At 52.0% G+C, this 24,453-nt stretch overlaps 1 protein-coding gene and 1 pseudogene across 1 annotated transcript in view; one reads left to right on the top strand and one right to left on the bottom strand.

Annotated features, from left to right (window-relative positions):
• Positions 1-24,453, top strand: part of AGO2 (argonaute RISC catalytic component 2) — a 110,763-nt gene that overhangs the window by 554 nt on the left and 85,756 nt on the right. The window lies entirely within an intron of this gene.
• On the bottom strand, positions 15,976-16,073 carry LOC116639621 (annotated as a pseudogene).

Genomic DNA, 24,453 nt, shown 5'->3' with positions numbered 1-24,453 from the left:
CCTCGGCCCACCGCGGGCGCGCAGCCCCTGGCCTCCTCGGGCCGCGAGTCGTCGGGGCGCCCCGCGCGGCCTGGGCCCTTCCCGCGCCCCGAGCCCCGCGGGTGGAGCCGGAGGCCGGGGCCGGGGCCGCGCGGCCCGTGTGTAGGCCCGAGGCCCGCGCCCGCCGCCTCGCCCGCCGCCCGGCCTCCTGCGCCCGGCCCCGCTGCGCCCCGCGGGGCGGCCGGGGATGGCGGGGCCGGCCCGGCTCTAAGCGCCGGAGGGGGTTCGGGCCCGGGGGCGCCGAGCTCGGGGTGCGGACGGCGGGGGCCGGGGACGCGCGGCTGCGGCGCCAGACCGAGCCCGGCGAGCCTGGAGCGCACTCAGTTTCGTTTTTCTCTCTGCCAGCACTTCTGCGGCCCCTTCTCTGAAGGAAAGTCTGGAAATGCTGAATTTTGGCCAATTCCTGTCGGTAGTTAGGACTGTAGACTGAGAGGGACGGGAAGCGGCACCTTAAAACCCTAAAGCTGCGTGCCTCTCATTTTCATTCCAGACACGCCGGCTCCTTATTCAAGTGCTAATTGCCTTTTACAATTTACTAGAAGACGGTGAGGAGATGTGTTGATTCCCTTAGCACCCCTTCTTACTAGTCCGCTCTCTTTCTTTGGAAAAGTTCTAAAAAACTTAAAGGAGTAACACATTTTCCCCCTTGTTTGAAATGCGCCGTGGAAGGGCGGCTGGGGTGCTGGGCCAAGAAAATGGTCAAGTGTTGTAAAGCCTTTTTCCTTCTCCCGCCAGGCACGTGGCTCCTAAATTTCCCGGCTGGCCCTGCCACTTGGACAGGGCATTGCCTGTCCCCTTTGTCCGCCAGGCTGCAGCCGGCTGCAGGCCCCGCGGGCACCAGCCTTGGTCCTGGCCCCATGCTAGGTGTACTCCGGGGCCTGGCCCTCCACGGCCCCATGCTGATGGGGCCCTGGCTTGACCTGGGCCAGACTCGCTCCAAGTCAGGGGGTCTGGAAGCCCCCTCTTGATCCACTCAGGTCCCTTGACCTCGTCCCTCACTGCTGTGTCTGTTCACAAACAGCTCTGTGCCTTGTGAATTCTGAGTGTCTTTTTTCTGATGTCACTTAATTTGAAAGCTGCTCCAAGTCTGAGTGAGACCAACTTTTAAACCCTTCCAGGCTCTCGGCAGTTTGATTGAAGAATGGTTTTACTCCTGCACCCGGGAGATTACTCAGGTCTGGTGGGGAAGGGCCCTGGGCTCTGTTGGCACAGTTCTGAGGGCCAGTTTGGCTTCTTGAGACCCTGGGCAGTCGGTTTCGCTCCCTTCCGCACCCCGCATGCAATGGCAGGGGAGCCCCTCACCTAGCGGAGGGAGGCTCTCCCGGGAGCCCCTGTGGTGTTAACCAATACAGCGTGGGTTTTTTCAGAGCTTCAGTTTAAAAGTTGAAGGCCCCGAAAAAGTAAAGAACCTTGAGGAAGGTCAAGCTTTGTGTTGTGTCTCAAGTTAATGAATCCATAGGATGGCTCGCTGAATTGGTGATGTTCATTTTGAAGATACACAACAGAGGCTCCCATGGGTTAAGAACCTTGCCAAGGTCATATGGCCAGTGAGCATTAGGACAATCTCTCTGATCCCAAGCTGACTCTGTACACTCTCCTTAAAGAGGTGGTCTCCAGTCCTTTTGACCTTGACCCACAGTCAGAAGTACCTGTTACATCTAGACTGGGCTGGTGTGCGCGTGCGCTCAGGTGTAATTGAAATGAGAGCTTCGGGAAGCACTGCTTACCCTGAACTGTGTGCTCTGCACGGGGCTATTTTTCTCGCCTTTCATTTTCCAAAACCTGTAGCCCTCTGGATCTCCAGGCTCCTTTCTGGTCACTAACACCTTTTGGAAGAATCTTGCTCTCCTGTGGGCCTCTGCATCGTGGCGTGGTGGGGAGAAGGCCTCATGGTTCACCGATAAACCTGCCCTGGAATTGGACAGCTTTGGTTGAAAAAAAAAAAATAAATGGGTCTGTAGGATAGTTCCTCGCTAATGGCGCGATGGGAATGAACCCAAATTTCAGGCTCTATGAGTGTGCTGTAATTACAAGGCTGTGTGCAGCTCGGTTTTATTCTGCATACTAAGGCTTTTAATTTGGCTTAAAGGAACTTTTGGAGTAGTTTCTTCAATGAAACTCTTTTTAATGTTACATTTCCTAATTTAGAATAATGAAAATGTTCAGTCTGGATTGTAGAAAAATCACGAATCGTTTTGCTACTTCCAATTTTAATACACTTGTTAAGCAACTTACTAAGTAAATTAATTCAAAAGGTAGAGCTCACAGTAGGTATATGTTATGCTCATGGTAAATGCTATTACATATGTGAATTAATGTTTGTGCTTTGAGGTTTGGTAGTTTTTTTTAACTATTTGAAAGAGTTAGTGGCTCAGGTGGGTTCTCCAGTGACCCTGAACCTTAAGAGATGAACAGCTTCGTTTGTTGTTGTTGTTGTTGATGTTGGACAACTTAAAGATCTCACTGTGTCCGAGGGATCCTGTTCTAAGGGGATTGTTTCTTTGGTTTTATAGTGCTCACGCTGCTGTGAGTTACAGCCCTCTGGGCATTGCTACAAAGTAACTTTTGTGACCTAGAAGTCTTGTTTGCCAGGTATCTAACCTGGATTGTGACTTTGAGAATAACTGGCTCTCTGCCTGGTTTCTGGTGCCGTTGGGTTCCTCCTGCTTCCCACGTCTCTCCCCACCCCAGTTATCAGTGGGGCTATGTCCTGGTCGCCAGTGATGGTGTGGCGTTTGCCCGACGGCAGACGTCCCTCGGCGCTGGTGAGGCTGCTGCGGGCCAGACGGCGCGGATCTGTCGTTACAAGCCTTGAAGAAACCTGTAAATAAGTGTGTAGGAAAACAAGATGGAAAAGCTTCAACTCCTCAAACCTATCTGGTTTTCAGAAGCAGAGTGTTATTTCTTGTTACCTTCAAATTTCAGTGTCAAAACATGGAACAGTGTCAGTCCGGTTTATTCTTTGTAATGAGTGTTACGTGCGTCTGGTAAAATATGTTTTTGTTTCATGAATCGTTACTGTGGGTGTTCAAAATGTAACACTTGAGTTTTTTTTAATAGTTTCTATTGTGAAATAGTTTGAGTGACTAGTACGATATTCGCCCGTTTTTCCATCACCAAGCGTCGGCAGCTCTCAAGATGATCTGCGTTGGCTTCAGATGTTTTCCCCTTTTCCCCTTTGGCTTTGCGGAGATACTCGAAAGCCAATTCCAGATCTGTCATTTCACCCCAAATACTTAAGTACCCTGCCTAAAGAATAGGGTAAACCCAGTGCCATTTCACAACAGTCCATAATCAGGTTCTCTTGTTATCTCAGAAGTGTGTTTACAGTGGGTTGTGTTGGATTGTGAATTTTAATAAAAGTTCACACATAAATTTGGTTTTGTGTCTTTTGGGGCCCTTTAATCTGGACTTTAAAGCTAGCACCCCTCCCCCGCCCGTCCCCCTGCTGTGGACTGGTTGGAGACACTTAATCTTTAAAATCCCTTTTCTTCAGAGTATGTTTATCCCCCCTCCCCCGTTTTCTAAAAAGAGCCCTGTCGTTCAGGATCCCTCTGTTTTGTTGAATAAGGCTGGTTGGAGACCCAGTTGCCTGTGATTTTAATTCTGACACATTTATCTTAAGCAGTGTTTGTAGGCAGACCCCTTTGCATCTGGGAGTTTCCATTGCAGAAGAATCTTGTTCTGAGCAGAAGGGATGTTTTAGGATGTATAGAAAACATGGGTGGTACTTGTGAAGCGTGTTGCATTTGTGCATCTTCAGAGAAGATGGGGATGTCTCTTCCCCAGGTTTGGGTGGGGCCTCTGCAGCGTGAGGTGGGGAGATCTCCTCAGTCACCTTCTGTGTTTGCTCCTGACCATTTCTCCAGACTTCCTGGCTTTCCCCCCAACTTTGTTACCTCGTCCTCTGTGGACGACCCCAAGTGTGGCGCCGTGGCCATGGGCACTCTAGCCAGTTTAAGTATCACTAAGGTACGCTATTCTAATTTTTTTTTTCTATTTTTTTTTCCTGCTTTTCTCTCTCAAAGTTTAAAAACCTGAAACCACTGATTGGTCTCTGGGTCCTTACTCTTCATGACCAAACACCTGTGCCATTCTAATTTATCTTTCAATAGAGCTGTACCCTGGGTGACCAGACTTTATTGTCTACACTGGAAACTTTTATAAGTGAACCAGGGTGGTGGGGGGGCTCCTAATTATTTCCCTGAGAAAACAGGCATACACCAGGGCTGCCTGGGCAAATCAGGGTGGATGTCTCCCTGACTCAAAGCATTTCTTACATCTTGGGCTTATAGATTGGCTCAAAAATAAAGGGCTTAAACATTTTATTTATTTATTTTAAAGATCTACATGCAACAGGGGGCTCGAACTCATGACCCTGAGATCAAGAGTCCGCATGCTCTGCCGGCTGAGCCAGCCAGGCCCCCCTGGGCTTACTCATTTTAAACTTGTTTCACTCTTCAGTGGCTTTTCTTTTACTGAAATCCTCCTAAGGTCTGAAGGATGCAAGCCTGGAGAGATGGCCACCGATTTTTCCATCGCTAGCTACAGACTGGAGGCAGCGTCCCCCGCCTGCTAGAACTTGAAAACCCCACCTTTTAATCTTCCTCTTACTTCCCTCAAGTCACAGCTCAAGCAGTGGACAGACAGGGATTGTCATTGGCGCCAGCCTTGTGGTGTCCTGCGTCTCAGTTTCCCTCATCTGTAAGCAGGGCATTGGGCCTGGCTGGCTCCGGGCCCCTCGTGTCTCCCCTCTGCTGACTTCTGCCATGGCTGGGGCTGAGGAAGGAGCCAGGGATCCCTGGGAACCCTGTAGTGAGGGCCCAGGGGCCACGTGCAGGTGATAAGGAAGTTGGGTCAACCCACCCACAGCTTTGCTGATTCTGACAGCACTGCAACCGAAGAGGGGCTTTGGTGGGCGCCCAGAGGGCTCAGGCAGTTAAGCATCTGACTCTTAATTTTGGCTCAGGTCCTGATCTCAGGGTTGTGGGATTGGGCTCCACATTCATGGGGGAGTCTGCTTCTCTCCTCCCTCTGCCCCTCCCCCCGCTCCTGTGAGCACGCTCTCCAGCTCTCTCTCTGTAAAATAAATAAATAGATCTTAAAAAAAGAGAAGAGGGGTCTTGGCAGCAGCGTGGGGGACAGTATGTGGAAGTGGGAAAGGGGAATTGTAGGCAGGTGGTCAGAGCCTGAGACCGTGGCGCGCCCCCCCCACCCCCGGTGGGATGGCTTTGGTGGAGTGATGGACAGGACCCCTGGGGTCCCCTCCGAACGTAAGCTTGCGCCCAGGTTTGGATCTTGGCGTCTGTACTTACTAGGCAGGGTCCACTTACTTGGTGACATCTGCTGGTATCTGGGCCCCGAACTACCCCTTCTTTGGTCCGGAACTGTGGCCAGCTGTGTCATTTTTCTAAGCCTCTGTTTTCACACCTGGAAAATGAGGCTAATAGCACTGACCTCACTGTCCTCAGAGAGGACAGGGTGAGATGTGCTGAGTAGCCCTGGGCTGGATCTTCACTCTCAAGTGAGGGTGGGTGTGGATTTCCACCATGGTCTGGCCCTGCCCTCTTGCAGGGCAGAGAGTTCAGAAAGCGTGAATGAGCACGCCGCGCAGAGCCCACCCAAAGGAAGCATCCACAGATGGTGGTTGGGGAGCTGGCTGAATCCTTGTCTTCGTGACCACATTTGTGAACCTTTGGAGAGACACCCAAGGGGGCGTCACTACATCTAGCTTTGTTATGGGCAGATGATGACAATGTCAGCAAAAGTACGACATGATAGGAGACCGACAGGCTTTGGGGAAGAGAGTCCCACGTGGCATTTGGACGTGCTGAGACTGAGCTGGGCCCTGGGGAAGGGGGCTGGAAGGCCTCCGTGAAGTGGAGGACAGGCTGAGGGCCGAGGGGGAGCGGCCTCATGGGCATGCCCACAGCTGGGGCTCAGTGAGTGGGAGCTGGGGACCCTGGGGGAGTGAGCCCCACTTCTCTAGCCTAACAGCTGGTTGAAGAATCACCCGAAGATCCTGGAAATTAAATTTTGCAAATGTCCCAGGTGGTTGCCTTTTTATACGGGGTTTGAGACCTGCTGATGTGAGGAGTGGGGCTGGGAGAGGAGATAAAAATGAGCCTAGCTCAGGACCCAGGAGCATCTTCATTACCAGCGGGAGAAATGTGAAGAGAGTGGGCTTGCCGGCCCTGGGGCCATGTTTCTGGGAGGCGAAAGTGTGGGGGCTCCAAAGCGGACTTTGTGATTGACCAGAACAAGTCAGGCTTACCTATCTGTGGTTCCCTTTTCTGATAAAGCTGCCAGGTCTGATTAATGAAGGCCCCTCCTTCCTTGAGCTGCCCCCGCACGGTTCCGTGTTGCTTTGAATACGGCCTATCACACCTTTGCTTAGAGCTGGGACAGAAGACTTGGAAGGGTTACTTCTGGAGGCTTCAGTAAGTTCCCAGGGAAAACTGTTCTGTTTCCGTCGTTAAGAACCCATAGCAGCACACCCAGAACTATAGGGAGCCTTAAAACCAGCCAGACGCAGGGATCAAGGTGGTTCCTCCCCTGAATGTCTTTCATTGTAACTCAAACCCATCTCGAGGGTCATCTGGGGCAGTCACCTGAGGGGCCGCGTTGGGTAGTTTTTCAAGTTATTCTGGGTGTTTTGGCTCTGAGCTCTGGTACTTAATGGGGTTCCATAGGTCAGAGTCATTTGAGAAACTTGTCAGCTTTGACTCAAAGCAGAATAATACAACCACTGGGGATTTTTTGTACGATGTCTTGTTCATTTGTTTGTGGGGGAGCTTGAGCCCAGTGGGCCCGTCCACAGGCTTGATGAGTAAGTGGGGGTGCTTCATGAACTCGATAGTGGGGCGCCCCTGCAGTGGGAGCTTGCTCACCACACGGTCAGGCTCCTCGGGTCGGTCTTGCTTTAACCGAGCTTATGCAGGGCACGAAGGTGGGAGGGCATTTGTCACGACTGGGTGGCTGCTTCTGCGTCTCAGTTACAGGTGGTGACCGACCCTCCGGCCCCGAGGGCACTCGCACTTACGTCCTTGGCGCCGTCCTCCTCGGAGCAGAGGGCTGGGCAGGGCGCGAGAAGGGCCAGGCTCCAGGAGAGGTGACTCCCCGGGCCTTACGGCTAGCAGGCCAGGCAACCTTTGTTCCTTTGTAGAAACAAAGGAATTGATAGAGAAATACTAGTAAAAGGTGGGGAGAACGCCAAGGAAGATGTGCAGAGAGTGAGAACTCTGGACAGAGGCTGGGGACCATGGTGCCTGCAGACCCTAGGGCTTGTTAGTGTCACTGTGGCATCGTGGTCCCCCCCCCGCCCCCCGACCATGAGGAACCCAGGGCAGAGCGTCCACGTCGGGCCAACCTCACTTGCATCCTGGCTGAACCTCCGTGCCCTCCTCATACGGAGAATGAGCACCTGATGGTGGAGGTGCTTTGATCAGACGAGATAACGCGGGCAGATTGCAGTGGCTCGCCACGGAGCTCGCTGGGGGCACGGAAGGCGCCTACTAATTATTACTGTCTCTGCTGTGGCAGCGTGTCCTCGTCTGCTGAGCACCAGAGCCCCTGTGGGTGGGTACACGAGCTCCGATCTTGCCCTTCCTCTCCTTGGTTGACCTCTGGGTCTTCTCCTTGCAAGCGGTGAGGGATAAGAAAACATTTTAAAAACCACGTCCCTGATCAACATCCTCTGCTGGGTGCCTGGTGTTCATGACTGCCTCGTAAGGCTCAGTACCAGGGAGATGAAAGCTTGGCCTCGGTGCTCCGAGCTAGTGTCCCTGTCGGCATCCCTCAGAAGGGCCCCAAGTCTAATGCAGTGTGGGGATAAAGCCTGCCCACCAGGGCTCACGGTAGTTGGGGACCCGCCTTGCCTGGTCCCGTGGACAGGAGTGATGCTGACAAAGCACCTGGCTCTGTTTCTAAGCGATGCGCCCGGTCACAACCGGGTGGAACCCAAACACAGTTTTCTGCTTGTAGTTTCTATGTGGGGACCCTAGAGTGGCCGCGTCAGTGACTGGGGGCGGGGGGACACTCCTGGGGAGGCTTTGTTCCTCATGCGTGTGGCTGCTTCAAGAAGCGTGCCGTTCGTGAAATGTTCAAGCACGTGGCTCACTGCAAGAACATCGAGTTAGACTGGGAAGGTGTCTCAGAGCGCCTGTGACTGGTAATTACAACTTAACCTTGAGCTGTATGCAGTGAAGCCTTTTGGGGATGAACAGTCAGGATCTTGTGTGAGGGGAGATGGACAATCAAAACAAGACCCACACCAGCGAGGTAGTTGTGAAGCGTGTCTGGAGTACCTGCCGAAGGTGAAGGCCAGTGAGCAGCGTGGGGGCGGGGACAGTGCAGGTGCATCGAGAAGGTGCGCTTGGAGCAAGACCCAGAAGAGGAGGGAGGGGGGTGAGGTGAGAGGGGCAGGCAGGTGCAGGCTGAGGGTGGGGAAGTCAGCATCGGCTCGGCCTGGAGTCTGGGAAGGACTTCATGCCCAGGAGGGACTGAGCAGAGGAGAGGCGTCGGCTGAATTTTTAAAGTGATCCGTGTGGCCACCGTGTTAAGAACAGACGAGGGTGGGTGGAGGCAGGGAGTCTGGCTGGAGGAGGTCACTGTGCGGGGGCTGAGCCTGGGTCAGGTGGAAGAGGTGAAGGAGTGGAAGCGTGTGTGATCCCCCCACTGGCCCCCAGAGCTCCTTGCTTCCTCTGGGGCCCTCTTCGCTGTCCCCCCCGCCCTTGTTCTGTGCAGACCCCAGTCATGCTGTTTTATTTACACATCTTCAGGAGCAAGCTGTGCAAGGGAAGGGGGTCTCTCTGCCCGCCCCCCACCCCAGTCCTCCTTAGGTGGTCCTCTAGTTACCAGTTTAGAGACGACTCCTCCTCACTGTCCTGGGCGGCCCAGCTCCTCTTCAGATCCGCCCGGTGACTCGTGTGATGTGGATTTTCACAGGTGACTGAGTCAGGATCCAGCTAAGGCTCACATTGTGATTGGCTGACGTGTCTTTTCAATATCTTTTCAAAAGTAACAGCTTTATTGATGTATAGCTCATGTACCATGCAATTTGCCATTTAAAGTATAACATTTAGTGTGTTTTAGTCCATTTACAGACTTATGCAGCCACTCCCACAGTGTCTGGACATGGTCCCCCCTCCAGAAACCCTGTGCCTCTAGCTGTCACCCCCACCACCCCGTCCTCCCCAGCCGCAAACAGCCATGTCCTGTCTCTTCATCTCTAGCTTTCTCCTCCTCTCCCACGCTTCTCGCTGTGTCTTGGTGGAAGAAGCTGGCTGGGTGGGCTTGTTTCCCACACTCTGGATTTGGCTGATGACATCTTGGTGTAATCCGACATGTTCCTCTGTCCTGTGTGGTTTCTTGCAAATCAGTGGTCAGACCCAAAGGCTTGATCCGATGCAGGTTCTACTTTCTGGGGTTTGAGGACTTTCAGTCGCTGGTACCCCACCACTGATGCAGACCTCAGGAGGCAGGTCTGTCTGCTCTTTCCTCACGGCCCTTGCTGTTGGTTGGCGGTCATCAGGCTCCATCACTTCACTAGGCTGTGATGCTGATGTTCTGCTTCTGCGGTAAAAACTTGCCCTGGTCAGCTGTCCGGTAGTGGGTGTATCTTGAAGGCAGAGGCATGTCGGGAGCGGCCTGAAGGCAGGACAACCTGTTGAGAAGACAGACCGGTCTGGGCAGGCTGCTGCTGAGTGCTGGGGGAGGCCTGGAGCTCTGGAGGTGACGCTGGGGGGTGGCAGGGCCCCCCGAGGGCGGTTAGCACGCGTGTGACAGGAGGAGTTGGGAGTCTTCATGCACCTACAGGTGGGGAGGTGCTAAGATTTTCGCTGGTGGCAGAGCAGAGGGGGTGGAGGGGAGCCTGTACGTGGGGCCGGAGCCGAGACCCTTCCCCCGAGCTGGCTGAGAAGAACCCTGGGGTCGTTGATGATGGGGTAAGGAAGGAGCAGCTGAGGCAAGTTTTGTTTTTCATTTTTCAGTTTTTTTAAAAACGGTTTATTTATTTATCTTGGTGGGGGGAGGGGTAGAGGGAGAGAGAATCCTCCAGCTGAGCACGGAGCCTGACCGGGGCTTGATCTCACCCTAGATCACGACTGGAGCCCAAACCGAGAGTCGGATGCTTAACCAACTGAACACCCAGGCGCCCCACTTTTGTCTGGGCTGCATGTAAGGCAGTTCTCGGAAATCCAGGAGAAAAAATCCATCGTCTTCACTTGGCACATTTATTGCACGCAGTGTGTTTTGCCTGGTGGTCAGTGTCCTTCATTAACAAATGCATTAAACTGCATTTGCTTGCGCCCTGGATCCTCTTGGTTATCTTTGGTCTGTTTCCCAGTGTCCGCCGTAGTGTTTTCTTTTTCCTCACTAAATGTTTATTCCATTTAATTGTTAATGTTTTACTCTAGTGACTTGAAACTTGTGTACACTTTTGAAAAATCCCCCACGCGGCCCACCCGAGCGCTTTTTCGGGCTGCAGTCCTCCCTTGCCCTCGTGACTCCATGGTTCCCCCTGGAAGTGGTCTCTCCCACCTCTGTCTGGCATGGAAGGTGGCAGCCGTACCTCGAGGGTGACGCGTGTTAAGCTGTCTGGAGGGAAGAGGACCGTGGGGGCCACTTATGAAATGATTTACCTACACAGGTAATGGATGTACATGGGACAAGTCAGATCCTAACATGTCAAAGAGCAGACAGTGAAAAGTCTTCCTTCTCCGCCAGCCTCCCAGCTCCCCTCTCGTGAGTACGTGTCTAGATGTTGGTAGGTTCAGTGTGCAGCCCACGAGTCCGTTCCACTGAGCCTGGCTGATGATCTGGCCGGTGGAGGTGCAGCGAGGGGGCGCTGACTGCCTCCCTCTTTGCTCCCATCAGTCTTGTCCAGAGCTGTGCCCTCAGGAGCTAGGCCTGGAGGTGGCCCGTGCTGGGTGGGAGGCATGGCCCGCCGCGCCCCGCTAGAAGCTTCGTGAGTGTGGGATCCGGCCTCGCCCCCTCTGGGCTGTGCAGCCCCAAAGCGCTCCTGGGCCTGTTTTCAGCTCCGTGTCTTCATGTGTGAGAAGGGGACAGCTATGTCATCTGCCTTCCTGTGAGGGTTTGAGGCATTGACAGATGTCAGCACCCCCAGCCCTGGCCTGCTGCCAGAGCCAGAATGTGGCCTGGGACCCCCCGGGGCCGAAGGCCCCAGTGAAGAGCTGGTGAACCTCTCAGTCGCGGAATTCTAGACGTGAATTCAGGAAAAAATGGGTGTCTTGCGTGAAAATTCTCTAGAAGATAAATGCTATGAAGTAAATAGAATAGATGGTAAGAAATTTGGTTGTAAAGCTGAAGGAACTCTGTGTGGCATTTTTATTTTATTTTATTTTTATTTTATTGGTCTTTAGAGGAAAAGCAAAGAATTAGGTTGACTTTTTGAGGGATTTAAATTTCATTCCATCAGGGAGTCCTGTCCCTCCGATGACCAATGACTAAGAGTCCTGGCTGCCTGGAGCATGATGCTGAGCCCGGGCTCGTCGGAGAGGGCGCCCCGGTGGGTGATCCGTGCTTCTGAAGGGGCAGCGAGCGGGGGGCCCTGCGGGCTGGGGGTACCATCCCTGCCGAACTTCAAGGATGAAATTAAGTTGTAGTTTGCAAGACACACTGTCAAGTTTTCCAGTGGTACCCGGTGTCATTCCAATAAATGTTTATTTGAGACGTGGTTTGTATTTTATTTTCGCACGTTTTTATTTTTATTTTTATTTTTTTTAAGATTTTATTTATTTAGGGGCGCCTGGGTGGCTCAGTCGTTAAGCGTCTGCCTTCGGCTCAGGTCATGATCCCAGGGTCCTGGGATCGAGCCCCGCATCGGGCTCCCTGCTCCGCGGGAGGCCTGCTTCTCCCTCTCCCACTCCCCCTGCTTGTGTTCCTGCTCTCGCTGTCTCTCTCTCTGTCAAATAAATAAATAAAATCTTTAATATTAATAAAATTATTTTTTATAAGATTTTATTTATTTATTTGAGAGAGAGAGAGAGAGTGAGAGAGAGAGCGCAAGAGGGGGTAGGGTTAGAGGGAGAAGCAGACTCCCCGCCGAGCAGGGAGCCCGATGTGGGACTCGATCCCGGGACTCCAGGATCATGACCTGAGCCGAAGGCAGTCGCTTAACCAACTGAGCCACCCAGGTGCCCCCGTCGCACGTTTTTATTGAAATAAGGTAGTTTTAAGTCCATGTTGTAGAATGATGGTTGTTAAGGAGTCTTGCAGTCATCTTTTGGATGCTGTGAGAGGGTCGTTTGCCTTGTTCTAGACAACTCCAGTCTCCCTGGCGGTGCCCCCCGCCCTCCAGTGCTCTCGGCCACTGTTGCTATTATTTGTGTGGTCTTTTCCAAGTGTGTCTGTATCGTTAACAAGGGAAAAAGAAAACTATTAGATGTTTCAAAGAGGAAATTCTTTCAGAATGTCATAGCCTTTTTTAAAAATTGAGGTGAAATTCACTCAACACAAGGCATTTTACTTTTTTTCTTTAAAATTTTATTTTTAAATAACCTTTACACCCAGAGTGGGGCTCAGACTCACAAGCCTGAGATCAAGAGCTGCACACTGACCGAATGAGCCAGCCAGGTGCCCGATCACAAGATGTTGTAAGTGAATGATTCAGGAGTATTTAGTAGAGTCACAGGGTAGTGCACCCATTACCTCTAGCAGGTTCCAAAACATTTTCATCACCCCAAAAAGAAGCCCTGTACCCGTGGTCCCTACCCCCGGCCCTGGGCAACCACCATTCTGCGTCCTGTCTCGATGAGTTGTTTAATCTGGATATTTTATATAAGTGGAATCCAAAACTGTATGACCTTCTACGTCTGGCTTTGACTGAGCACGATGTTTCCAGGTTCACGTGGCACGTATCGGCACCCCATCCCTCTTTACGCTCCAGTGCTCCGTTGTATGGATGTCTTGCAGTTTGTTTGTTCATCTCTTGGACATTTGGGTTGTTTCTACCTTTCGACTCTTGTGAATACTGCTGCCATGAGCATTCGTGTACCAGTTGGTGCGTGGACATGTTTTCATTTCACTTGGACACGTACTGGGAGCAGAATTGCGGGGTTATACTCTGTGACTGAGGAGCCGTCAGACTGTTTTCCACAGCGGCTGCACCATTTTACATTCCTGCCAAGTGTCGAAGGTTCCAGTTTCTCCACGTCCTTACCAATACTTACTGTTATCACTGCCTTTTAGAAAATGAAATTCTTAATGTAATAACCCATTTTTGCATACTTTATTATTTCCCAAAGTGCAAAAAAACAAAAAACAACACCTAGGTTTAACCATGTTTTGCCCAGATCTCAATAGCTATAATAAGCTTAATATACTTAATAGCTATAAGATAGGGTCCATTTCTTCATGCCAGATTTGGAGTGTGTTTGGGCCTGGAGAACTAGAAACGACACAAGAAAGCTAAGCGCACTTTAATAGGGCAGGAAAGAATGTGAGCGTCCAGTACCCCGAGTCGGGCCCGTATGTGTAATGGCAGAGATGTTCACTCTTGGAAAAAGGCATGGTGTGCCAGCTACGCACTTGGCATCGCGCCCGGTGCCGGGGACACAGAAGTGAATGCACACCCAAGCAGCCCCTGCCCTCTGAGCTCACTGTCTGAGTCGTGAACCCAGACACGAATCAAGTGGTCACCCACAAATCCATGGAAAATGGCAGATGTTTTTAGTGCAGGTGGGTTGGAGAGCACGTTCCCGGAGCCGGAAGGGAATATGACAGGGAGCACGGCTTGTCGGGGGCCTGGGATGGGACCGGACAGGTTCAGGGGCAGGGGCTGCCCTGGGCACGGTGCTCTCAATCCAGAACGCCAGGAGCAGGGCACAGAGCTGCGCAAGCACCGTGTGTGTTTCTGAGGGTCCTGCTGGCCATGGTGGCGAAGAGGCGGGGAGTGGCTCGGAGATGACCAGCGCGGCCCACTGGACAGGTGCTTCGGGCAGCGGGTGGAGCAGATGGGGACAGTGTCTAGAGATGGCTGCCTTTGGTTTCTTCGGTTTGCCTGGGTGGTCCTGGGCACTAATGGAAGTGAGCAGATTTACGTTGTTTGCAGACTTTGAGAGAAAGTTTTGAAGGACTTGTTCATAAGGAAAAATTCAAACGTGCACAGTAGACAAGAAAATAGGAGCCCCTGTGGTGATGGGCACCATCACTCCACTCACCGAGCCGGTCCAGCCTTGCTTGCCTGTTTCTCCCCTGCCCCTTACCCTCCATTATTTGATGCTTCATTTCATTGCCTTCCTAGATATTCTTTTGTTTTTTGTTTTTTTTTTTAAGATTTTATTTATTTATTTGGCAGAGAGAGACACAGCAAGATCGTGACATATTTGAGACCTGGGGAGAGGTGGCTAAAGTAGTACCGAGTTCCCATCTGAGCCTCCCCCTAAGGTTATCTTACAGAATCAAAGGACAGTTGCCAACACCGAGAAATCGATGTTCAGGTAGCGGTGCTATTAGCTAAGCCACAGATCTGAATCCAGTTTGGCTGTTGGTCTGAGTGGGTCTGCTTCCGTTTCAGGACCCCCTCCAGCCTGGAGGCCCTCATGGCATTTGTTGTCACATCTCTTGTACTGTCCCGTCTGCAACAGCCCCTTCCTTTGTGTTTTGTGACCTTGACGTGGAGCCCTTCCAAGGAGTGCCCGTGTCCTTCCAACACAACCCCTGTTATGTTTCAGTATTTCCCGTTTGGACCTCCAAGCCGCCCTAGGCTCACCTTGTATTTTTTCTGCCCAGTCCATCCTGTCAGGGAGCCCTGGTTCCTTTTATTGGAGAATGGTGAAAGCAAGTAAGCCTGGGGCCCTGGGTGTGTGCTTGCTGTTGGGGTGTCCTCGTGGTAGACACAGCTAGGAAATATATGTGTCTGTTCTCACACATGCATGCGCATCTATATTTATCTGTCCTTCTGTGTATCTATGAAAACCCGTGAGTTCATGCTGATACTTCTGATTCCAGTCCAATACCCCAAGGTTTATTCTAGCTTTCCTCTTTCCTTATTTATAACTTCTTTACCAGATAGTGAGAAGTCTGTGTCTGGTTATCCGCAATACATTCAGACCCAGTACATAGAAAGTGGTTTCAGAATTGCTACCCAGTATCCCTGGGAGAAACAAATGTACTAACTAGAGGATTGGTGTCTGTGTGTGGCTTTCTTGTGTTTCGCCAAATAATAGGCAGTCAGAACCTTGTCTTCCAGAGCCCCTCCGCTGGCTCCTCTCTCCTCTGCCCCCTTCCCTCTGACAGTTCCTGTTGTATGTCTCAGGTCCTTGCTTCCAGTTCTAGTGTATGAGAAATTCGGGTCAGTTCTGTGGAGGGTAATGAGTAGTCTGGAGGGGAAAATGAGATTGTGTGAGGAGAGCCAGAACCCCCAGCCTCCCCGTAGAATTGGTCTTGGTGTTGCTCGTGTAAATGTGGGAGTCGCTACAGAGAGTGGCTAGCAAGTGTGCCCGAGAGCCTGAAGAGCAGCTTGGTAACAGTTGCCGCTGACGGCCAGGTGACACCGTTTGCTACATGTGGATACACTGTGTGCCCCGGTCAGCAGGGCTCCTCCGCTGCGCCCCGCCCGGGAGAGGAGGCTGGGGGCGGCCTCCAGGACAAGCCCCGCGGCCCTCATCAGAGCAGCCGCTCCGCGCGGTCCGCTCGTGCCGTGGGCTCTCCCGGCAGGCAGTGTGGTCTCCTGATCCGTTTTCCAGAAAGTGTTCTGCTCTTCATGATAAAGGGAATACATCTCATCTCAAAGCATTTAGAAGATACTGACATAAATAGAAAAAAGTCACCCATAATAATCCTTGGGAGGGAGAGTTAATACGTGTGAGGTTATTTCCAGACGTTTTTCCTCTTCTTCCACCCCCCCCACCCCCTTCTCAACCCCATTCATGACCTTCATCCCAGTCTGCTCTTCCAGCGTGAAAGGGGGGCGGGCAGATAGTGGTTCCGCTCAGAAATCCGTCTCACGTTAGCAGTGAGGATCCGGGCACCACCCCAAATTATTACTTTCCTTACTCATAAGTTTAAGGCATCAGACATTTTTTTTTCTTGTCTTTTTTTTTTTTAAAATATTTTTTTGAGTTATCTCTACACCTGTGGGCCTTGAACTCACAACCCTGAACTCAAGAGTTGCACGCTCTTCCAGCTGAGCCAGCTGGGCGCCCCTAGACTTTTTTTTTTCCTACATATATTTAGACAGTTGGGATTCACCTGCATTTCTAATTTTATGTTGCTGCTGTTCACCTAGTATCTTGAGCATTTCTGAGTGCTGTTTATCTGCGTGTGGGGCGGAGGGACCCGTGTTTAAAGTGAAAAGGTGGTGGCCTCCTTCGGGACACAGGCCGGGAGCGCAGGCCCCCTAGCTGTGCGGCACTTCTCCTGGGCCTCAGTCTTCTCACGAGGTGGACTGGCTGTAGAAGTTCCCCCCGAGTTGGGAGGATTCCGGGGATTATAAAAGGCTGCCTGGCCTGCGGCAAGCAGTCCTGTTAGCTGCTGGTTTCAGGATCCTCCTTCTTCCGTGTACATCTAGCACACCCCCTTTCCTTCAGAGCACTTTTTCGCTCCCTGGGGAAGTGTTGAGGGGATGAGTTGGTGTCTGTCTCTCACTAACTAGAAGCTGCGAGAGGGCAGGACCATGTCTCACGACCGCACCTGCAGCACCTAACACGGTTCCTGGCTCAGAAGAGGTGGAGGCAGAGGGTGCGTGTGTGCGAGTGCATGCGTGTGTGTGTGTGTGTGTGTGTGTGTGTGTGTGTGTAGGGCGGGGGACTAGACTGCTTAATAAAACCACATAGGCACTGAGGTATAAACAGTTAATGCTAAAACATGTCTTCCCCAAGGGGTTGATCACAGAAGCCCCTACAGTAAGCTGACTTCATTCATAAGGGGGGGGGGCTCCAGGACACCTGCTGAGCACCCGCCGTGTGGGTCCATACCCCAAGGCTGACAGAGAGCAATGGTGCTGTCCCAGCTGCGTCCCTGCGTTCCCATCCTGGCTGCTCTCATCACATTGGCTCTCGATGAGGAAACATTTATGAAGCGGGGATAATGAAAGTACCAATTTTAGTTATTATAATGAATAACTATTAATATAAAATTACATATCCCAGAATTATCAGGATAACGAATATGGTGTATTTTATATATAATATAGAGACATTTAGTTATAACAAATAATTCTTGATATATTTATTCATCTTAATTCTGGATCATCATGATTGTTAATTATGTAGAATAATTAATTGTTCTAACTATCATAATTAACAGTCATTACTGTGAAAGCAAAATGGGTTACTACATGGAAAATGCCTCCTGATGCCTAGGATGTGCTCAGTGCATGTTACTTATCATAAGAGCGATTATTTTAGTGGGTAGAAGAAATGCCGCGGCTCCTTTGGCGGGGGAGTATGCCCTGCTTGGGGAATTTAAAAATTACGCTGCATGGTAAGTTTGTGCCAGTGTTGTGTGTTGCCTGGGGCTGGTGAGGGCTGCAGAAAGCAGGGTGCTGATGTGGTAGGTGGTGGGGTTCCTGGGGGAGCTTTCGCTCTGGCCTGGATGATGGGCCACAGAAATTGTGCAGAGCTGGGCTACGGGGTGCCCATGCAGGGATGTGGATGACTCAGTGCAAATGCTGTATGGTCCCCCAAAGATCCCACACTGAGTCCTACAGGACAGCGCGTCCGTCTGTCCACGGAATTTTCCATCATGCTCCTGAAAGGCATGTCTCCCGGCTGAGCTGCTTCGATTAGAGATTGCAAACCGACACAGATGAGTGTGGCACGTGTTTCTCGTAAAACACCCTTCTTTGAACGGGAACAGATTTTTCTGATTCTTGTGACTCTTCCCGTATTCGGTCCTGGTTGTTTGGTTGGACACTGTCAAAGTTGTTTTCTAAACAAAGCCCCAGAAGAAACAAAGCAGACACGTTCGCGCTGTAACTCAATAGTGTGTCTTAATTGGAAACAGACCTCGGTGTGGAGGGGCTCTTAGGTGCAGGAAAGGGGGACGTCTCTGCCTGTAACAAAGTAGAGACCTGGAGGCTTGTCTACATTTTAAAAACAAAACAAAAAAACCCCCAAACCACTCTGGACACGTTTAAACTTTATGTAACCTGTGTTTCTCGCGTGCGCCCCCTGCCCCTGAACTTGCACCTGACGTGTGCCCTATGTTATCGGCTGGTGGTCAGGTAGCGGAGAGCTTCCCTTTTCGTTTTGGTACTTTGGCTTTGAGTTCGAGCTGCCGCCGCTGCTCAGGTGATGTTTCACGGAAGCTGTGCTCTGTGCTAGGCAGACACGGCTGGTTCCAGTGTGGCCCGAGAGCAGCCGCCTTGTGGGCCCGGGGGCGGAGAGCAGGTGTGGACAGCTGGTGGCATCAGTCCTGCTCCTGGGCCATCAGGACCTGAATCCTGCACAGTGCCCTGTCACCATCCACGTCATGACATTGTTTATTTTAAAAGTGGTCTGTTTTAAATGCTTCCATTTGGCAAGTCATGGCCTTTAGCCTTAAAACTATTTACAGCATGATTACAGGACTAGGAGACAGTTAATAGTGGAAGTGTGCGGAAGGTGGTGACTAGGTGCGTGGCAGGGACCCACATGGATGGCCACAGGCCTGCGTGTGATGAAGATGGGGAGGAGAATCACACACGTGCAGTTGGAGGCTCAGGAAGTGACTCGAGCTGCAGAGGGAAGTGGTCGGGGGTAAGGGAGGAAGTCAGGTCACTAACAGCAGCTCACACGGGTGTCCTGGCTGCTTGTGTACCGTGCACCCGTGCAGTGCTTTAGGAGTGTTGACATGACCCTAACTGGTACTGCTGGTTAGGAAACTGAGGCACACGGAGGTACAGGGCACAAAGCAGGAAGTGCCGGAGCTCAGACATGGAGCTGGGCACCTGCCTGCACATTCCAGGACCTTGACCCCATGGGTGTCATCAGGACAGGCCAGTGCACCTGTTTGGTGGTTGAACACATAAGGAGAGTAGCTTGCATTGCTTTGCCATAATTATGCAAATGTAGAGGACCCTTTAAGAGAACTCTTTGTGGTAACTTAAGCTTCCCTAAGGAATAAAAGGAAAAAATTGACTTGGAACTAGTGGGTTTGGATTTTCTAGTGTTTTGGTTTTTTTTTTTTTTAAGATTTTGTTTATTTATTTGACAGAGAGAGACAGCGAGAGAGGGAACACAAACAGGGGAGTGGGAGAGGGAGAAGCAGGCTTCCCGCTGAGCAAGGAGCCCGATGCGGGGCTCGATCCCAGGACCCTGGGATCATGACCTGAGCCGAAGGCAGAGGCTTAACCAACTGAGCCACCCAGGTGCCCCTCCAGTGTTTTAATTAAAGAGCAGTCAGGTGAAATTCTTTTTAGAATGCTCTTTTGAATTAATGAATACTGGTTTGAGTTTTACTCTTGCTTTTTTTACACCATGGATCTCTGATGCCCTTTGGTAACTCTGAACACTTTGGGGGAATTTCCGCTAACCACCCTTTGTTAATATTTCAGGCATTTTCTTTTCCTTTTTTTTTTTTTTTTTTTAAGATTTTATTTATTTATTTGACAGAGAGAGAGAGACAGTGAGAGAGGGAACACAAGCAGGGGGAGTGGGAAAGGGAGAAGCAGGCTTCTTGCCGAGCAGGGAGCCCGATGCGGGGCTCGATCCCAGGACCCTGAGACCATGACCTGCGCCGAAGGCAGACGCTTAACCAACTGAGCCACCCAGGCGCCCCTTCTATATGCTTTTCTGAAGGATGATGACCAGAAGTGGGTAATAGGATGAAAGGCCCTTTCTGAAGCAGAACTTCTGGATCCCTAGATGATCTCCCATTCTTTTTACATCAGAACAAAAAGGGCTGCACTTACGGGGGTGGCCCAGTGAGCCATGGTGGCTGTTTGGGGTGCCCCTGGCCTGTGCTTTATGTTGCTCCCCGTGGTTCGTGCACTGACCCTCACGTAGCCTGTGTCATGGTAGCGCACCCACACGTCGCGCTCTGTTGCCGCTGTGGGCTGGTCACATTGCCGTCCGTGCGTGCAGCTGGCACGTTAGTGCAGGGGCACAAGGGGACCTGAATTCGGTGGCGGGTTGTTTTAAGATTGAGCTATAAAATAGGAGGAAGGCAGACTTCTTAGCATTTCCAAAAGCCTGCAGATGATTTCCTCTCCCCTCTTGCTGGGATCACCGCCGACCGAGCCCCCAGGGCTGGTGAGGACCAGTCATCAGGCCTATAATCCTCCAGCTTAGGAGCTGGGCGAGAAAGCTGTTTGCTCACTGGAAGTGGTGAAGAGCACCTGTTTGCGCAAATCTTTTCCCTGGTGAAATTTTATGTATTTTGAAGTGAATGATGTTTGCTGCTTTTGAGTTGAGCACTTGATGAATAGTTGTTTAAGCTGGAGTAACTGAATAAACTTGGAGGTAATGTGATGATTTGCCAAAGCGTCCCCTACCCCCTCCAAAAAATGGTATCAGAACTGTGCACCGGTCCCTATATTACTGGGCTCGGAAAGGTCACTGTTCACACAGACTGCGTGCTCGCCTCCCTCTCCATTCTGGGTGGTGTCTGTCGGAGGCGAATACTAACCCAGTGAATCCAAAGACATTTGTAAATGAACTTCATGCACTGAGGTGTACCGTGGGTCCTTTCCACTTGCTTTGGAACAAGCATGGACCATTTCCACATTTATTAATGATTAACTCTGTGTTTGTTCTCTCGACACTTTCCGTGTGCCTGTTTCCCTCTTCTGGTTGGCAGTTTCCTAGAGAGAGGGGACTATCTGGTGCAGCCTGGCCTTCTCCCCGCCCGAGTCAGCGGGACGCGGCACGGCGTGGGAGCTCGGCGGCAGCCGGGCGGGAGCTGGGCGGGAGCCGGGCTCCGAGCTCTGCCGCCCGGGACAGGGCGCGCCCGCCAGGCCTCTGCCAGCGAACCCATGTCACTGCTATTGCCGTCTGGCGGAAGCCCGGCCCTACACGTCTGCAGCCCCTCTGCAGTTGGGGTTTTTGGCGTGCCCGTGAGAGTTGCAGCTGTTGCCATCGTTCCGGAGAGACCTGAGCAGAGCCACCGGGTTTTCAGAAGACAGTCTGCATGACAGCCCGCGCCACAAAATGAGAAGTGCAGGCGGTGGTTCTGGAAGCTTTCTGCCTCAGGACCTCTGCGTGGTCTCAGATGATCAAGGGCCCCAAAGACCCTTTGTTTATGTGGGTTCTGTTGATGCTCGTTGTATTAGAAATTTAAACCAAGTAGTCTAAAAAATAATGTGCCATAAAGACAATGAGAAATCTGATGTGTTTTACTAGATTGTATTTTTATGAAAGATAATTTTTTAAAACCAAAAAAAAAAAAATGTAGTGAGGAGCAATATTGTTTCACACTTCTTATAAATCTCCTTAAGGTTGGGCCAAATACAAGCAGCAGTTGGCTTCCCACTGAGTCTACTGGAATTTGTTGTTTTTGTTGAAGTATAAGAAAAAAAATCTGGCCTCACACAGATTTGTAGCTGAAAGGGAGGAGTATTTTAGTAGCCTTTTCAGATAATTGTGGATATTTTTCTTTGCTACCACACCAAAACTCGACCAGTAGTAGTTTGTTTCTTCGTTTCTTTGTTCCTTAGAAAGCGCAGGAGTGGGTGCAAGCTGCCGGGAGGGGCAGAGGGAGAGGGAGAAGCCGACTCCTGCTGAGCACAGAGCCTGACAAGGGGTTTGATCCCACGACCCTGAGATCACGACCTGAGCCGAAATCCAGAGTCGGACGCTCACCGACTGCGCCACCCGGGCGCCCTGCGCCCGGTCGCAGTTTCGTACAAGCTGGTGGCAGTGCGGGGTCTGAGACCACGCGGGATGCGGCGTGGATGGATGCTTAGCTGGGTGTGATCCCTGAGGTCACGCAGCATCATTGGACAGCATTGCTTTCCTGAGTTGTGCGGGTTTTCCAGACACTGGCTGTGTCGTTGCGCACAGACACACGTCCAGTTCATGGATGTCACCGTGCATCTTAGCAGAAGTCTTTCAGGATCTGGAATCCTGAAGCTCATGGTGGTGACGACAAGTCTCCCACCGTTCGCACTTGCGCATGCAGGCTTGAATTGCATCATTGCAGCAGACGCTGGGGCTGTTTTCCGGGAGCGGTGACCCCCTGGGTCGGTGCTGAGGAAGTCTGTCCACCACCCGAGCCGTCTTCCCCGGGAAAGGAAGCTCAGCTCCCGGCCTGACACTCACCCCAGTACTTTTCCTCCAGACGGCGAGACGGCCACCACAGTTAGGGTGACGCACACTTCCTGTTTCCTCACACAGATACGAGGAGGCTGAAGAGTCAGAGTTTCATAAAATGAATGCTTTTCCCTGCTTCAGGAAGAACATTTCTAGGTAAGCTGGCCCCCCCTCCACGGCAGAGCTGTTCTGGGGCTGAGCTGCTGCCTCGATGGGAGCCGGCACCTGCAGGTTCTGCCCTCGAACCTTCCGTGTACAGAGAGCACTACGTATCAGGACAAAAATACTTCTGGCCTTGGGAAACCCCCTTAGCGGCTCCTGGGGCCCCCCCAGGAATTCCTGGGGCCACTCTGAGAATTGCTGAGTTACGAGAATCCTAAATTCTGTTCTCTCTCCCTCTGTCGAGTCATCTGTGTGAATATCTAATAGCAGAGACTGTTAGAAAGTCCACTTACATTAAGCTGCATCCTGCCTTACAAACACGTTTTAATGAAACTGTCCCAGGAGGGGGTCAGCTTTGGAGTGTGGGTTCCTGTGTGTGCGGCCTGGCAAAGTGACGGCCGGAGAGGTTTGGGGCTGCGCTTGTGTCTGCCAGGTCCCTGGGAGGCCCGCTCCTCGGAGCAGGTGAGAGTGGTTAGGAAAAGGGCTCCCCGTCTCTGGCGCGGAAGGAAATGGGGCCCATCGGGCTGGGTGGGTGTTTTCTTTTGGGTTGTTGGTGAAGGAGCTGGGCTCCCCTCAGGTCTCACAGACTTCTTTTTGAAAAGAGGCAGCTTCACTGAGTGGTGTCTTTAGTTTGGCGAATTCTATTTGTGCTTTTTGTGGAAGTGCTTGTAAAATTGTTCTGTTGAGAGATCTTCTGTCTTTACCAGCTGATGCAGATGGCTTTTCCTAGTTATTTAAGTACACATGGAGTTGGGGGTTCATCTGAGAGAGGCTAGCAGTCTGGAAATGGCTTCCATTCCGGGCTAATACCCAAAATTAGTTAAAAACATTTTCCTGGGGCATGGAAAGAGACCCCCTTCCCTGCCACCTACCCTGCTGGTTCCTTGTTGCTACTGTATTTAAACATAGTGTCTTCTCCCCTTCTCCCAAGGGACGGCCAGAAGCCCACTCGGGGATTTGTTGGAGGGTGTGCTCAGGTAAAGCTTGGTCTCTGTGGCAGCAGTTTAGGATGGTGTGTATGTGCTTTTGCTAGTAGCTTCTGACCTGCTCTAGAAAAAAGATGAGTGAATGGTGTGACCCACATAGAGGAAAGTGTTCTAATTGATTCTTAACCAGCAAGCATTCACCTCTGCGCGTTCGAAAACTGTTGGAAGAGAGCTTGCTAACTGATGGGCCGCCTTGTCATAGCCCCGGCCCCAGGACAGGACAGAAACCTTGCTGTCTGTTGCCAGGACTAGTGCAGGGCCCTCCCCTCACGGCCCCCTGTGCTCCCGACCTGTGTCTTTGCAGTCTGTCACTGTGCCTTCCTTCCTCGGTATTTGGATCACCTGCCATGTGCTGAGCCCTGTGCTAGACGCTGAGGAGAGGCAGACCCACACAGAGGGCTTCTGCTCTCGAGGAGCCTGTGACCTGGGCGGGGGACGAACAGCTGGGGGACAGATAGGTAACGCGTCTGGTGCACGGAGTCTGTGGTTCGGGTGGTTCGGGAGGTGGTGTTGGACAGCAGAGCCGGGCGCCGTGGGGACCACAGGGCAGGCAGAGCACTCCAAACCCCATGTGGCCGGAGCTGCGGCCGGAGGGCAGAGGCAGTGCACCGGGGGCCACCGTGCCCTGCTGTGGTCACTCTGCCTACTTGGCCATTTGCAGAGGCTGCCAGCTATTTATAGAACACACTGTAAGCCCCTGGAGCCTGGTGTCACGACCCAGTATGACCTCCCCAGGCCCATGCCAGCCTCTCGCGCTTCTGCCCTCACGCCCTTTGTGCTTCTGGTTGTGTTGCCTGGGGGTCCCTGGCCGGGTGCCCGTCCTGCGCACGCATATCCTGCTGATGGGAATTCCTTCTTTCCAGGATCTGCTCAAAGTGGGTTTCTCATGAAGCCTTGCCAAATAGCTAAGTAAGAGTGCCTTGGTCTTTTGTCCAGTCAGAAGCTTATCTCATTCCCCAGGACAGCCTGACCCCACCTCCCTGACACCTGCGCTGCTGGAGCCCACGGTCAGCATTCATGGCACCAGCCAGCGGCGGCTGGGGTCCCTGGGAGGTGATGTCAGCAGGTCCCAC

Source organism: Phoca vitulina, unplaced genomic scaffold, assembly GCF_004348235.1.
Source record: "Phoca vitulina isolate PV1807 unplaced genomic scaffold, GSC_HSeal_1.0 scaffold18, whole genome shotgun sequence".
Classification (NCBI taxonomy): domain Eukaryota; kingdom Metazoa; phylum Chordata; class Mammalia; order Carnivora; family Phocidae; genus Phoca; species Phoca vitulina.
This window is presented reverse-complemented; position numbering and strand designations above follow the sequence as displayed.